General features: G+C 33.1%; 1 long non-coding RNA gene across 1 annotated transcript; it reads right to left on the bottom strand.

Annotated features, from left to right (window-relative positions):
- Positions 1-7,612: 7,612 nt before the first annotated feature.
- Positions 7,613-12,396, bottom strand: LOC114077364. The gene is made up of 6 exons (XR_003578673.1): positions 12,254-12,396; positions 11,519-11,655; positions 10,152-10,351; positions 9,888-10,064; positions 9,371-9,720; positions 7,613-7,833 (listed from the first exon to the last, which is right to left on the bottom strand). It is a non-coding gene; the product is annotated as an uncharacterized LOC114077364 (long non-coding RNA).
- Positions 12,397-17,520: the final 5,124 nt, after the last annotated feature.

Consider the following 17,520-nt stretch of genomic DNA (forward strand, 5'->3'; position numbering starts at 1 on the left):
ATATATATCAAGAAAATCGCTGCCAATTTTTTTAAAAAAAATCAAGAAAATAGCAGCAATTTTCATTAAAAAAAATTAAAAATGAAAATCGTTGATCGCTGCCTAGCAGCAATTTAAATTTTTTTAAAAAAATAACATTTTGCAAAATCCTGTAGTAGCAGCGATTTTGCTTTTTTCGGCAGAGGAAATCGTTGTTGTTCCAGCGATTTTGCCGTTTTGGTTAATATAAAATTTTATATACCATTTTGAAATTTTTGTTAATATTTTATATCCTTTAGGCTCCGAACTCCAAAATATATTTGATGAGTACAAATTATATAAACAAATACATTCAGATGCATACAAGTTGATATGTGCAATTCGATACATATAAGTTGCTACAAGCTATACAACTTGTATATTGTATTCATTTTCTCTTGTAATGCTTGTATATTGATTCGTTATACATAAATGCAGGTTGATACATGTGTATTCGACGCATACAGGCTGAAACATCTTTTATCACTTGTATTCATTCGCTCTATTATTACATGTATTCATTTGCAATATAAAAATATAGAAATGCGCTTTGATTCTATCAACGACATGACCTTAGATAAGAGAGTTTGAAGGTCGCAGATTAGGGTAGAAAGTTAGTGACCTTAGGTTCAGACTTCTTTCACTTCCCTACCAGATACGTGTGGTGCTTCCTTCTTACTAGTAGTTTTAGCTCTATCTCTTAGATTTTTTAATCTTTGATTTCAGCTACCACTGGTGTTTTTTGGTGCTCCAATTACTGCATTATTTCGTTGTCGTAATTGTTTTTTTCTCTTGTTTGCTTTGTAATACTCTCCATTTCACATTATCTTGCATTTTCTTATTATTGTATTTTCCCCATTTTTGTATCCTCTTTTTTCAAAGTTGTTTGGCATGCTTTATTTAATTTAAGGGTCTCCAGAGAAAATTCTTTCTATTTCTACGGTATTAAATGGGATGATTTTTCATGGTGGATCTTGATGTGGATTGACCACATGACATTTTCCCCACGTGATGTGGTTTGTGGCACTCCATTAAAGTGAGGGGTATTTGTGAGACAAAAACAAATGGAGGGGTAGTTTTAAGCCAAAAAAATAAATGGAGGGTATTTGTGCTTCATTTTGGATAATTCAGAGATAATTTTGATCTTTTACCATATAGTAAATATGTCTTCTTCACGTTTGCAATACCTTCAGACTTATCCTTTCACGGTCATGATCAACCCAAATTCAAGAACGAAAGCAATTCAAGAACATTCAAACTTTCATTTTTTTAGGATGAATTCACGCTGAAATAAACATGTTTGGCACGTGATGAACGAACTCAATGTTATGAAAGTCTCACATACCTCATATGATCAAATCCTTGATGAAATCCGCAATCAATTCCTTACGAAGATGACGAATCTTGATTTGCTCTTATCTCTATAGCCTTAGCGTGAATTTCAAATTGTGCAAATTGAACCAATTCAGCTTTGACCCTAATTAATTCATTAAAAATGAATCAAATCAAGTGGGCATAGAAAAGACCAAAATACCCCTTAAAAAGTTGATTTTGACTTTCCTTTTCTAGATAGTCCGACTTCTAATGGGCATATCTTCCTCATACAAACTCGAAATTGAGAAAACTCGGTGGCCTTGGAAAGATAATCCAAAGGTCTTTCCTACGGTATCTTGTAGCACACCCAACTCATCATGAGCTAGGAATTACAGTAATTCAATGTTGACTCAAAACTCTAACTTAACATAACTTAAACAAATTTCCAGATTTTTCACTCTTTCGAAAAATATCTCTTTCTAATTTTAACTCTTTCACTTAGCGAGGTGTTACAACAAATTTCAAAGCTGATCAATCGTCCTTATCTGATATTGAAACCATTGGAACTTCATAAGTGTTTGCTAATGCATCTGATTTGCAATAATCAGAGTAGTAGAAATGTATATTTGTAACTTCTTTCCCTAACAAAGGCCTTCAATTTCCACAAAAAAAAAAATCACCTGATAAACACACTAATACATAGCTGCAATTTTAATAGATACATAAGTTATTGTTTCATGTATCATTAAAAAATATAAAGAAGAAAAAATTAAATACACATGCGAAATTGGATAATACATACATTTAAAATGTATTATCTTCATTGATGAAACATTAAAAAAAAATTCACATACTGATAAAAAATTAAAAATATAAATTCACAACACACTCTATCCAGTAAATGTATAAAACTACAAGTGTATCATCTTTGTTTTCACTGATGTATCTGTAACGATCCATTTGGTCGCTTTGATTACTAGAGTTTTTCATTGCATAAAAGACTATTTCGATAGATTCTAAAATAGGTATTTTGGACTACTCGTAATTATATTTATGAATTTAATGGGATAATTTTAATTATTAATTTAATTGATTGTTAAAGAAGATAACACCAAAATTAATAGAATTTAATATTTATTAATCCATAAATTGTACCCATATATAAATTAATTAAATAAAAGAAATAAGAGTTGTATTATTTAGTTATCATAAGACAAATAGCATGCACCTCTCCTTCTTGGTTTTTAGCTCCATCAACAAATTGACGAAACGACTACGGGTAAAACTCAATTCAATTCCAACTTTACGTTATAGATATTAATAGTTGGGTGTGTTAATATTTATTATTATTGTTTTATAATGTGTAATTAATTGGATGATTGGGAGTATATGAAGAAATTGGGAGAAGTATTTAATGTCAGTGTTTTGAGATTTGGGAACAAGGTTTTAATTATTAAATTACTTGTTGATTACTTGTGATTTCCTAATGATTACTAAAGGAATTAAATAGTGCAGCATGCATTTAACAGAGTGAGAATTTATATTATTATATTAACATGCGACTTTATAACTGAAAGTGTATGTATTTTAACAAGAGGAATTTTTCAAAATGTCAATATTTTAACATTTAAGAGGGCTTATTAGCAACACTTTCAATATTTAGTAAAAATGTCAAAATTTTAGTTCTTTATGTATCTTATTTATGTTTTTATTATTTGTTTTATTTAAAGAATACAATTTTTATATAACTAATTGGAGGAATTTAGGGGAGATAATTTTTTTAAAAAGGAACAAATGCTTAAAAGTCTCATCAGTTACAATTTATCAAAATACACTAACTTTCATCTCTTTCTTCTTCTTTCATCATGTTCTAAAAAACACTTCTTTCACCATTGTTCTAAAAAAAATTCAATATCCAATTTTCTTAATCTTTTTTGTTTCTAGACACTTTTATTTACCAAAATAAATATCTAATTGTTACTAATTACTGTTATCAAAATCACGAAATTAATGAAGTACTACATTTATAAATTTTCAATTTTCACTAAATATTGTTATGAAAATCACAGAATCAAAAAGTTCAATATCCAATTTACAGAGTTTTGTAGTTTTGCTTAAATCTTATTCATTCTAATATGTATATCATTTGTATTTGTATTCATTCTAGTTTTCATGTTGTATTTTGTATAATGAAACTTGTATCTCTTAATTAGTTTGTATTATATCCAACATGTATGTCAAATAAATATGTAGCTATTTAAGAAACATATTTTGTATTATTATATTTTTTTCAGTATTTATTTTTCTCTTCAGAATTTTGTTTTCTTTCCTAAGTCATATTCATTCCAATATGTATACTATTTGTATTTGTATTCGTTCTAGCTTTTATATTGTATATTGTATAATGTGTATAAAATATTTTTAAAAAAATAGAAAAGTGAGAATGAAATATAAAATTGAAAAAGAATACAAGAATATTTGTTGCAATCATTCTCAAATAAAATATATAACTAGTATGCTTACCTTAAAATGAATATAATTAGGAACAAATAAGATTCATAAACTATGCAACATGAGATTTTGAATGAATACAAATATTCATTGCATACATAGTAGTTTGAATACGAATTGAGAAAGGATACAAAAATTTGAAGAAAAAACTATAAATCAAATTAAACTAACAGAAAATTATACACAACTAGCTGACATACATTTGGGATGAGTACAAACTAGGGACAAATACAAGATTTTTAAACTATGCAACGTGAGATTTTTAATAAATTCAAATATTGATAGAATACATAGTGATTTGAATAAATATTGAGAAGGAATACCAAATGCTAAAAAAGAACTATAAATACAAAACAAACTGTCACACCCCTTTTCGCGCGAGCGATAGGGTTTTTCCAATTTAAGTGACGTTATTGATTAAGGGATGATTTTAATTTTTTCAGAGTCGCCACTTGAAATTGAGTTATGGTATTCCAAGTCACCTTTTTGTTTTAATCCCTAACCAAAAGGAAACGACTCTATATTAGGTAAGAAATTTTGTTGACCGAGGGGAAGGTATTAGGCATCCCTCGAGTCCCTGGTTCTAGCATAGTCGCTTTTATTGACTTATACTAATTTTAAATATTTTTGAATATATTATTTTCAGACCATGAAATTGTTAGCATTTTTATTGATGAACATTTATTTGGTCTCGACCTAGATAAGTAACCTTATTATTGGTCTTCACGATTAGAGACATAAATATTTTCTTTCCACCACACTTATATATTAAGCTTATTTTCTATATATCTTTACTTTAAATAAATAAAATTTAATTGAATTACTTGATAAGATGCATCACTGCATCCTTGAGTTTATTTTTAATGTCTCAAAAAAATATGTAACCACATTCTTAATCAAAAATTATATGTGCCTACATATTTGTGTAAAGTTAAAAAAAATACTTAGTCGTTCTAAAGAAAAATAAAATAAAATACTCAAATTCTAGGATAAAATTTTGGATAATATTCATATCTTTTTGTTTTGTATTTCAATATTTGTTTACGCTCTTATAATTAATATCAACATTAAGTATATAAGTTCTACTCAAACAAACAATAACACATTGTTAAAAATAAATCTCTTTTTTTGTTTGTTAGAATAAAACAATAATAATTTATTTATTTATTTATCTTTAGTCTAATCATATGTACTTCATCATTATTATTTAAATCAAGACAAGAATAATGTTACGGTCCGTTTATTTTTAAAAGATCACAAATAACAAATAAAAATAAATTAAAAAATCATCAATCAATGCAACCCACATTCATCAAAAAGGGATATAATAACTAACTAATTAATCATTTCAATTAGATTAGTAAATAAAATGAAATATAAGAAAACTTGTCATAAAATTACATCAAATTCCATGAATTGATTAAAAAAGACAAAAAAAAGTTGAATACCACAAAATCTGGATGGAACCTCGACTAGAACATTCACAATTTTTTATATGAATGTGTGTTGTGTTTTTCCTTCTTTTCCTTTCTGTTTCTTTTGTTGTGTGTTGGTGTGTTTTTGTTTTTTCTTTATTGCTGAAAAATTGTTGATTTAGAAGTGATTTTAATCCTCTCTTTCTTTTTTTCCATGTGTTTTTGCTAAAAAAAAATTTCTTCTTTTTGTTCATGTGTTATATATAGTGTGTAAGGTGGGTTGTGAGGGAAGGAAAATAGGGGTAGCGGGTTGATGGTTGTGAGAAGTGGTAGAAAATGGGGATAGAAGTGGGGGTTAAGATATTATTTTTTAATAATTAATATAATAATTATGATGATAAAAGTATTAGCTAATTATTAAAAAAAATTGAATAGATTATTATAATTAAGAAATACTAGCCTATTATTGATCTTAATTAAAAAAACATATATATTTTTTGTAATTTTCTTTTCTTTTTTTTTAAACAAATAAAAATAAAATTTTCCTTAAAAGTGATTTTATTTTTGTTGTGTTCAAGTCTTTTAAAAATAAACTTAATAAAAATAAGATAAAAGTCAAAATATTAATAAAAATATTTAAACTCTATAAAGGGTATAAAACTTAAATTCAGTCAAAATTTACGTGTCTACAGTTTGCCTCTTTTTGACTGGAAACACGAAGAGTTTCCAGACAAAGAAATAGACAAAGTGACAAGTTTTGATCGAACTCTTATTTGAAAGACCAAAATTTGTGCGATCGAGTCTTTATATTGGACATCTACATATCCCGGAGGATAAGAGAATCAGGTCACATGTAGTTCAAGGAGATGAAGTGATGAGTTGGAAGTTAAGTGAGGTTCCATCGAGGCTCCAGATCGCAGTTCTTATCCTTACATAAAAAATTGAAAGCTAATAGTCAAAAGAAAAATAAATGTACAAGCTCCTATCTATGCAGCTTTTCTTGAGTCTTCACTTGAATCTTGACTTTAAGATATCACCTTGATTTTTGGGTGAATATCTTAACCTTGAATTGGATTGAAGGTTGAACTAGTCACTTAGACTGAGCTTTTGACATTCTTCAAAATGACAATTTGAAAATGCTATTGAATGACTGCATATTTTCTTGATAGGAAGCTGACTAGTAAAAGATGTGAGGAAGACAGGCTGCTACATGCATTGAAAAAACTGATTCTGACAATCATGGGATTGATCATTCTAAAAAAGAGTTGAAACAATATTCTTGAATTTCAAATCTATGTTTCGCTTGAAGAAACCTGAAAACCATCACCAACAAAAAATAAACAAAGTTTTTGCCCCAGTTTTCACTGGGAAATTTTTGTGAGTTTTTAGCAAATGTAAATATAAAACATAAACTCATACTAGGAAGTGTTTATCCTAAGAGAAAGTAATCAAATCTCATTATCAGGAGGGTCCTGCGAATCCCATTATGAGGAAGGTCCTACTAGTCCCATTATCCAGGAGGGTCCTGCGAATCCCATTATCTAGGAGTGTCCTGCTAGTCTCATTATCTAGGTGGGTCCTGCTAATCCCATTATGAGGAGGGTCCTGCTGGTCCCATTATGTAGGAGGGTCCTGTTAATCCTATATGAAGAGGGTATGAAGAGGGTCCTTCTAGTCCCATTATCCAGGAGGGTCCTGCTAATCCCATTATCCACGTGTGACTTGCTAATCTCATTATCCAGGAGGGTTCTGCTAATCCCATTATGAGGAGGGTCCTTCTAGCACTACAAGAAAAACGACCTCTAAGGAATGGAAATATCATTCTAAAAAGTTCAAATCTGGTCCCAAATAGTCTATTGAGACGGGAAAAGGCTGGTCGCCACCCGTCCTAGAATGTTTCTTCGCTAAAGGTCAATTGGGACGAGTTCCATTAGCTGGTCGCTGAATGAGTTTAGAGACGGAAATAAAGCTGGTCGCGAAAATACTTTTGGAAACTGTATATCTCGTCATAAATAGAGTATTTTCTTCTTTTAAAACTGGTCATTTTCTGGTCGTTAAATCCCTTTAGGAACTAGCTACGACCTTGCCCTTGATTACTATTTAGGGACGAGCAACCACGTCATCTTAGATTGTTTTCGTGAATAGTAATACATCGTCTTAAATGATATTTTAGGGACAAGTTGTTTTCTAGTCCTAGATGAAAATTTTAGAGACATGAAACTCTCTCGTCTTAGATGAACTTTTAGAGACGAGCAAAACTTTTAGTCTCTAACTGACCATCTGTACTTCTGGAATTTCATTTCACAAAAATAATATAAGCTTTATCGATAAATATAAGATTTCTACGGTATTTTCCATACAAAAGGCTGATGTAAATATAAAAATAAGTAAACATCCCATGGTGTAAGTTTCAATATTTGTTTAACAAAAAAAAAGGTTAGCAAATTAACAATATCCCGAGCAAATTATTAATGGTCTTGTGCATCTTCTAATCTTGCATCTTCTAAACTTGCAGCTTCAATCTTCACAAAAGTACACCGAAATTCACCAAGGGTTATCCAAAAGTATTAACAAGCTGCAATAACATAACAAAACTTGAGTAAGAAAACTTTGATAGTGTACCCCAAGACTAAAATGTCTACAGATTGCATTCATAATAAATACATTAAATCCCAAAGAACTGTAGGCCACATGAAATCCAAGAAAACCGTAGACTATGTTCACTACGTATAGTTCTACTATAATTTAAAACGGTCTCACACAGTTGTAGAAAACTAAAAAAACAGAGGAAAAAGATGTGTGTATGTTATTATATTTGTATAAATGGAAACAACACAGATAAAGAAGGTTGTAATCTTTTAAACAATTTTATTACCAGAGAAGACGCCATTGCAGCTGCCTAAACAGAGTTTCTGATTCGCTAAGGCTGTAATCTTTTAAACAATTCTATTGCCAGCAAAGACGCCACTGCAGCCACCTAAACAGTGTTTCTGATTCGCTTCTTCAAAATTTTAGCAAATACAGGCTCAATCCTTAGTCATTCTAAAATGGAAAACAGTCACACTATTGTTCTCATGCAGACACCTCAAACCGAAAAACTCACACTATCATGGATTACGAGTAAACAGGTAAAGCAATGGATATAATCTATATGTTGTATGAGAGGAAACTCAAGGAATTAAACCCAAGCCATTAGAGAAATCACTTATGACATCTCACATCATTACGATTTCATAGATGGCCTTGTTGATATAAGTGCATTAGTCTATGATCATTTAATATAGGCTTACCTCAATTTTGACCGACAATAGATAAAACAGAAAACACTGCAACACCTGAAAAACTCTATGTAGAATTTCCTGATAGCTTTTACGCAGAGAAGAGTTGTGGATTGGAAGATTGCCATTAGGAGTAAAACTCTATGTATAATACGTTTGTTTTTCTTGAAATCCAAATCCTATCTGTAGAGCTACAAGTGTGAAACAAACCGTTGTCGGAAGTGAATCGATATTGGCGTTGAAATTCGAATCATGGACGTATGGATATGAGATTTAGTTCATAAATTGAGCACCTTAAACTTGCTAATTATTTTTTTCTCTCAGCTACTTTTAGTGGATATACAAGTTCATATTTCCATGTTTTATCAACCAAATCAACACCATTACTAGAATCTACTAAACGGAACTGGTCATCATTTTGCTGAAACATCAATTTTTCCACTTCACAGGGAAAAGTTTTAGTATTCTGTTCATGACAGATCCTCAAAAAGCAATACAAATTTCCATTATCGATCCGAAAAACAAAACAAAAACTAATATGTATGGTATTCATAAATCATAACGCAAATAAGTTAAACAACCACCAGTTAAGAGAAGATAATCACCCAACGAAGCACCTCACAAGTGAATAATTCCTTTAAACATGCATATCAATAATAATAGAAATGATGATGGAAAGCATGTCAATTATAAACTTAGTGTCTTCCATATTCAAAAAGGACGATGGATATGCTCTTTGTTCATTCGTCTCTTCATTAGTTTTCTAAGAGTTCAGCCATACACTAACTACTTAAACAACTATCCACCAATAGAGTTTGGTATATTGTTACTTACTTGATCAGCAAAAAAAGTCAGTGGTCATTGAACTGATTCAGGTGATGTCATATGTGGATTATGTGATTGTTAAGCAGCAAAGAATTATTGCATTCTTCTTAGTTCTCTCATCTCATCTTCTAAGGTAGACAAGCTATCATTCAAGGATTTGTTTTTCTCATTCAAAGATTTATTTTCCTCTTGAGTTGAAGCTAGCTTAGATAGTAACTCAGTCTTTGAAGAAGTGTCACCCGTCATGTCCTTTCCCTTTACTCAACCACCAAAGCCAAATACACAATTACGAGTTTGAGGTCCGCCAGAAGACATGGTGGTGTTTTTATTTTCAGTTCCTTGTCCTTTACAAATACAACCTGCAGAAAACGTATCACTACTATTTGAATACAATTTCACATGACTATTAGTATTGTATTGAATGCAAATTAATTCTACAAAAAATAAGACCTCAGAGCGTGAGACTTGACATTACAAGAAATATGGATAGCATTAGAAAAAAGAGCACAAGTCATAAAAAACATACTTGTTTCAACATCATGGATGTATTGCTTAGCTTGCTTGGTAGATGGATGAAATGAAGTATTGACTTGAATATACTCTTTCTCAAGAGACATATTGAACTTCTCATTTATTGCTTCCTTTTCATGACTAGAAGACTTTGGGACGTTGGTAAGTTAATGTCGTCCCTTCTCAATAGCACCTGAAGAAAAGTAACACTCATTGATGAATTAATAGAAGATATGTATATATATTCAGTTAAGAACTCCATATACATTCAAAAGATTACTTGTTTCAACTTCTTGAATGTGTTGCTTAACAAGATGACTAGAGTGAAATAATGAACTCTTAGTACATGCAGTTAAGAACTCCATATATATTCAAAACCCTCGTCCTCTTCCTCTTTCTATTGCCCCGGGCGCAACAAATGAGTATCTAATAGTACTTTTCATAATTGATTTATCCCTATTTTCAGTTATCATATCGAACCTGCAAAAAGTAGAAAAATTTTGAGAATACCTTTTATCCAGTAAACTGAAAACAGAATATAATTATTATTTCAAATAGTTACCAATGAAATTAAGGATAGAATCTAAGTAATCAAGAATAGAACTTTTTAACAGTAAGTTACTATCAACAATCAAAAGGAGAAATCAATCTCATGATTCCTTCCTCCAAAACATTAATCATGTGCGTCAATGTAGTAATAAAAAAATTCATGTCTATCAGTTCAGAAAAAATACTTAACCTCATCGATCTGTTGTTTTCGTTTCTTTTGTGAAGGACAAAAATAGGCCGATCTAGGAATTCGAACAAAGGCAAGTAAAAGTGGAAGTCAATTGATTTAGATTTTCTATTCATCGTCTTGTGACTTGATCCTTCTCTAAGAATCCTAATAAATACACCATAAAAGTAAATTTGTTTTACAAATAATTGTCAGCAGCTAGTGTGAGCGAACAAAAGTAAATTTAAAAAGAACAGCTATAACTCGAACAAAAGTAACTTAAAATGAAGAGTTCTAATTGTAACAAGTTGTTGTGTCTGTTTCTGGGCAGACCTATGCTTTCTCTATTTTGAGAAAACAAAGATTTTTAGTTGAGAGCTAATCTTAGATTTAGAGAAGAAAAAAACAACTCGCAGAGAGGATAAATAACTGAGATACATGAACTAGAAGGAAATAAGAGAACCACTTAGAATAACTCAGCTCTCTTTTGTTTTACATATTTTATTAGTTTTAGAACCAAACAAAATTATCAATTTTTCACTTTTCCAATAATAACATACAACAATCAGATTTCTCACTTGCTCTGCTAGGCATAAAAGCTTAAAAACAATTCACCTGTCATTCATAACTGATTTCACAACTTGACCACAACTCTCTCAATATTGATCATGTTGGTTTAGATCGTCTGGTTGTTAATGCTTCTTTTCAAGCTTAGTTCACTGTTTTCTTAACCTTTAGGAACACTTAGTTCTTGAAGGATTATTTTTGGGATCATAACACACTATAAGCTCAATTTTTTTTACAAATAATGATCAAAGCTAGTGTGAGAGAACAAAAGTAATTTAAACAAGAAGACTTATAACTTAAATAAATCACACAACAAATCAGCTTAATCAAAGGTGACAAATGAACTGGAAGAAGTGGAGTAATACCTGATACTTCGTGAATAAAGATGGAGATCGAGTTGAGATCGGTGCTAGGTAGACCTGACTGTCTTTGTTCTTAAAAAACACAGATGAATGGATGAAACAAACTACTGCGTCTACTTCTGGGTAGACCTGTGCTTTCTCTATTTTCAGAAAACAAAGATTTTTAGTTAAGAGTTACTCATAGATTTGTAGTAGAAAAAGATAAATCGCAAAGAGGAGATATAACTGAGATACAACTAGAAAGAAATAAGAGAACCATTTAGAATAACTCAACTCTATTTTGTTTTACATATTTTATTAGTTTTAGAATCAAACAAAATTATTAATTTTTCACTTTTCCAATAGTAACATAAAACAATCAGTTTTCTCACTTGCTCTTGTAGACTTAAAAGCTTAAAAACAGTTCACTTGTGATGCATAACGGATTCCTCAACTTGCACACAACTCTCTCCATATTGATCATACTTGTTTAGATCATCTAGTTGGTAATGCTTCTTTTCAAGTTTAGTTCGCTGTTTTCTTTAACTTTAGGAACACTTAGTTCTGTAAGGATATATCCCCTTTATTTTTGGGATTACATCACACTATAAAACTGAATCTTTTTTTACAAATAATGATCGGAAGCTCGTGTGAGAGAACAAAAATAACTAAAACATAAAGAGTTATAACTTTAACAAAACACACAAAAAATCGTCTTAAACGAAGGAGACAAATAAAGTGGAAGAAGTGGAGTAATACCTGAGATTCGAACAAAAATAGAAGATAGAGATTGAGTTGAGATCAGTGCTAGGTTGACCTGACTTTTCTTTAATCTGAAAAAAACATAGATGAATGACGAAAACAAGCAGCTGCGTCGACTTCTAGTTAGACCTATGCTTTCTCCATTTTGAGAAAACAAAGATCTTCAGTTGAGAGTTGCTCTTAGATTGTTGTATTATGAAGATCGTGTTGGGTTATGGGCCTTTTTCCCTTCCTATGTGGATAAAAAAAAATCCAATTTGGACCAACCCATTTTTGCCCATAGGCCCATTCTTATGAGGCAAATATAAGCCTATTTAGGTCTTATTTTCAGACACACAGAGAGTTTTTCAGCAGCCAAAAAGAGAGAAAGAGAGCAGATTTTCGCAGTCAAAAATTCAGCCCTAACAGCCAACTTCAAATTGCGATTCCCGCTTCGTTTCTTGTCCGATTGAGCTGATTTTTGGACAGCATATTATATTCATCTCAATCTTTAATTAGGAACTGACAGAGTTGGATTTGGTGGCCTGCAGCTTCAGTTTTGCTGTCGTGAACAGTAGCTGCGAAATTGGTGATTTTGCTCCTTTAATTCTCTAGATTTGGTGCAATCTTATTTTGTTGTTGCTCGTTGTTTGGCACTTGTTTTGTGGCCAATTTTGGAGAACAATATTGTAACTCTTGGTGATTATAGTGGAGCTTTTGGTCCCGTGGTTTTTTACTCTTCACATCGAAGGGTTTTCCACGTAAATCTTGGTGTCTTGTGTGATTGGTTTATTATTGCCTTGTTATATTTGTTTGGTTGAATTACTTGCTGCCTTACTATCATATTGCTTGTGGTTGTTTGTCTTCTCTTGGTTCAAATCGAAAAGGGAAAGTATAGACTTGGGTATTCTTCCGCTGTTATCCTGTCAGGCATTCTTTGTTAGTGCCTTGTCTTTCCCAACAAAGTGGTATCAGAGCATTGGTTATTGTTGATTGTCGTTTTGAATGATGGAGGCAAATATGAGCAAAATGGTGTGTTTAAATGGTAGTAACTATCATATTTGGAAAGGCAAGATGAAAGATCTTCTATTTGTCAAGAAGATGCATTTACCTGTGTTTGCTTCTAATAAGCCTCAGTCTTTGAATGATGAAGAATGGGAATTTGAGCATCTGCAGGTTTGTGGCTATATTAGACAATGGGTTGAAGATAATGTTAGAAATCATATTGTGAATGAGACACATGCCAAAAGTTTGTGGGACAAGCTCGAGACACTTTATGCTTCGAAGACTGGCAACAACAAGTTGTTCCTATTGAAACAATTAATGAATATCAGGTATAAAGAGGGCACTCCTATTTCTGATCATATTAATGATTTTCAGGGTGTTCTTGACCAGCTGTCCGGAATGGGTGTAAAGTTTGATGATGAGATACAGGGACTTTGGCTTCTTAATACTCTGCCAGACTCTTGGGAAACTCTTCGAGTTTCTTTGACTAATTCTGCTCCCAGTGGTGTTGTAACCATGGAATATACTAAGAGTGGTGTCTTGAATGAAGAAATGAGAAGAAGATCTCAAGCCTCATCTTCTTCAGCTTCACACTCCGATGTTTTGGTTACTGAAGATAGGGGGAGAAACAAGTCCAGAGGTCAGAATGATAGAGGTAAAAGTAGAAGCAAGTCAAAGTCTAAATACAAGAATATTACATGTGACTATTGCCACAAGAATGGGCATATCATGAAATATTGTTACAAGCACAAGAGAGATATGAGACAACAAAAGAGAGAAGGCGATAATGAAAATCGTGTTGCTGTTGTTGCTAATGATGATCTTCTTGTTTCTTGTGATGCAAATGCCATTAATCTTGTTCGTGATGAGTCTAGCTGGTTTGTGGATTCTGGTGCTACTTCTCATGTCACGCCAAAGAAGGAATTATTTTCTTCTTATACTCCAGGTAATTTTGGAACGTTGAAAATGGGCAATAATCATGAAGTTGAAGTTATTGGCATTGGGACAGTTTGTTTGGAAAGTAACAATGGTTCCAAACTAGTTCTCAATAATGTCAAGCATGCTCCAGATGTTCGCTTGAATTTGATTTCTGTGGGATATCTTGATGATGAGGGTTATGTTAATACACTTGGTGTTGGCCAGTGGAAGCTTACTAGAGGTTTGATGGTTGTGGCCCGTGGTGACAAGTTGTCTAACTTGTATGTATTTCAGGGCTCCATGTCCAGAGACTCAGTAAATTTGGTGGAGAATGATACTTCATCAGAGTTATGGCATAGAAGGCTGAGTCATATGAGCGAGAAGGGGATTGATAGTTTGGCTAAGAAAAATTTGCTTTCTGGAGTGAAACAAGCAAAGTTGAAGAAATGTGTTCATTGCTTAGCCGGTAAACAGAAAAGAGTTTCTTTTCAGAGTCATCCGCCTTCAAGAAAGCTTGATTTGCTGGAGTTGGTACATTCTGATTTGTGTGGTCCTTTTAAGGTAAGATCTCATGGTGGTGCACTTTACTTTGTGACTTTTATTGATGATCATTCTCGCAAACTCTGGGTATTTCCTTTGAAGTCCAAGGATCAAGTACTTGATGTGTTCAAGAGTTTTCAGGCCTTGGTTGAAAGACAAACAGGGAAGACATTGAAATGCATCCGCTCAGATAATGGTGGTGAGTATATTGGTCCTTTTGATAGATATTGCAGAGAGCAGGGTATTAGGCATCAGAAAACTCCTCCAAAGACTCCTCAGTTAAATGGTTTAGCAGAGAGGATGAACAGAACTCTAGTTGAGAGGGTTAGATGTATGCTTTCAGATGCTAAGCTGTCAGATTCCTTTTGGGCAGAAGCACTTAATACTGCTGCTTATGTTATCAATTTATCTCCTGCTGTTGCTTTAGATGGTGATGTCCCTGACAGAGTTTGGACTGGTAAGAATGTTTCTTATGATCATCTTAGAGTCTTTGGGTGTAAAGCCTTTGTACATGTTCCTAAGGATGAAAGGTCAAAGTTGGATGTTAAAACTAGGCAGTGTATCTTCATTGGTTATGGTCAAGATGAATTTGGCTATCGTTTCTATGATCCTGTTGAGAAGAAACTTGTTAGAAGCCGTGATGTTGTGTTCTTTGAAGACCAAACAATTGAAGATTTTGACAAAGCTGACAAGGCTGATTTTCAGAGTAGTGAGAGCTTAGTTGATGTTGATCCAGTTCCTTTGACTATTGCACCGGAAGAAAATCTTCATAATGATGAAAATCAAGTTGATAATGAAGATGGTGATCATGTTCAGAATGACCGGCATGATGTTGTTGATGCTCCAGTGCAAGATGATGTGGTTGTCCAACAACCAATTATAGATGCTCCAGAGAGTTCTCTCAGACGATCTAGTAGAGAGAGAATTCCTTCATCTCGTTATTCTCCCAATGAGTATGTACTCTTGACTGACGGGGGAGAACCTGAGAGTCTTGATGAGGCCATGGAAAGTGAAGAAAAAGAAAGGTGGTTTGATGCTATGGAAGATGAGATTAAATCCTTGCATGATAATCATACCTTTGATTTGGTTAAGTTACCTAAAGACAGAAAAGCTTTGAAAAACAGGTGGGTTTTTCGGGTGAAACATGAAGATGGTAATCCAGTTCCACGGTAAAAAGCTAGATTAGTTGTCAAGGGATTTAATCAGAAAAGGGGAGTTGATTTTGATGAGATATTCTCTCCAGTTGTGAAGATGTCATCCATTCGTGTGGTTCTAGGCTTGGCTGCAAGTCTAGATTTAGAGGTTGACCAAATGGATGTTAAAACTGCTTTCCTCCATGGTGACTTAGATGAAGAAATTTATATGGAGCAACCGGAAGGTTTTGAAGTCAAGGGTAAAGAGAATTATGTTTGCAAATTGAAGAAGAGCTTGTATGGTTTGAAACAAGCTCCCAGGCAGTGGTACAGGAAGTTTGGTTCTTTTATGAGTCAGCAAGGCTTCAAGAAGACTTCTTCAGACCATTGTGTTTTTGTGCAAAAGTTCTCTGATGGTGACTTTATTATTGTGTTGCTTTATGTTGATGACATGCTTGTTGTTGGTCATAATACTTGCAGGATTCAGAAGTTGAAGCAAGAGTTGAGTAAGTCTTTTGCTATGAAAGACTTAGGACCAACAAGGCAGATTCTTGGCATGCAGATTGTCCGTGATACAAAAGGCCAAGAAATTGGTATTATCACAAGAGAAGTACATTCAAAAAGTACTTCGCAGATTCAGCATGGACAAAGCTAAGGTTGTCAGTACACCTTTAGCTATGCACTTCAAATGGAGCACGAAACAGTGTCCTTCTAGTGATGATGAGAAGGAAGATATGAAGAAAGTTCCTTATGCTTCAGCTGTTGGTAGTTTGATGTATGCGATGGTTTGTACAAGACCGGATATTGCTCACGCTGTTGGGGTTGTTAGCCGGTTTCTTTCTAATCCGGGAAGAGAGCATTGGAATGCTGTGAAGTGGGTTATGAGATATCTCTGTGGCACTTCTAGTCTGAGTTTGTGTTTTGGTACACGGAAGCCTATTCTTTGTGGTTATACTGATTCAGACAAGGCTGGTGATGTTGATACTCGCAAGTCTACTTCAGGGTACTTGGTTACTTTTGCAGGGGGAGCTGTGTCTTGGCAATCTAGGTTGCAAAAATGTGTTGCTCTATCTACTACAGAAGCTGAGCTTATTGCTGTCGTTGAAGCTTGTAAAGAATTGCTTTGGATGAAGAGATTCTTGGGGGAACTTGGTTGTGCTCAAGAGAGGTATGTGCTTTATTGTGACAGTCAAAGTGCTATACATCTTGGCAAGAATTCTACGTTCCATGGTCGGTCTAAACACATTGATGTGAGATACCATTGGATTCGAGATGTGTTGGATTCTAAGTTGCTTGAGCTTGAAAAGATTCATACAAATGACAATGGTTCCGATATGATGACTAAAGCTTTGCCAAGAGGGAAGTTTGAAGATTGTTGCATGGTCGCCGGGATGGCGGTCTCCTCCACATAGTCGTGAGGGGGAGAATTGTTGGGTTATGGGCCTTTTTCCCTTCCTATGTGGATAAATAAAAGCCCAATTTGGACCAACCCATTTTTGCCCATAGGCCCATTCTTATGAGGCAAATATAAGCCTATTTAGGTCTTATTTTCATATACACAGAGAGTTTTTTCAGCAGCCAAAAAGAGAGAAAGAGAGCAGTTTTCGCAGTCAAAATTCAGCCCTAACAGCCAACTTCAAATTGCGATTCCCGCTTCGTTTCTTGTCCGATTGAGCTGATTTTTGGACA

The sequence above is a fragment of the Solanum pennellii genome, chromosome 5 (genome assembly GCF_001406875.1).
Source record: "Solanum pennellii chromosome 5, SPENNV200".
NCBI classification, from domain to species: Eukaryota; Viridiplantae; Streptophyta; class Magnoliopsida; order Solanales; family Solanaceae; genus Solanum; species Solanum pennellii.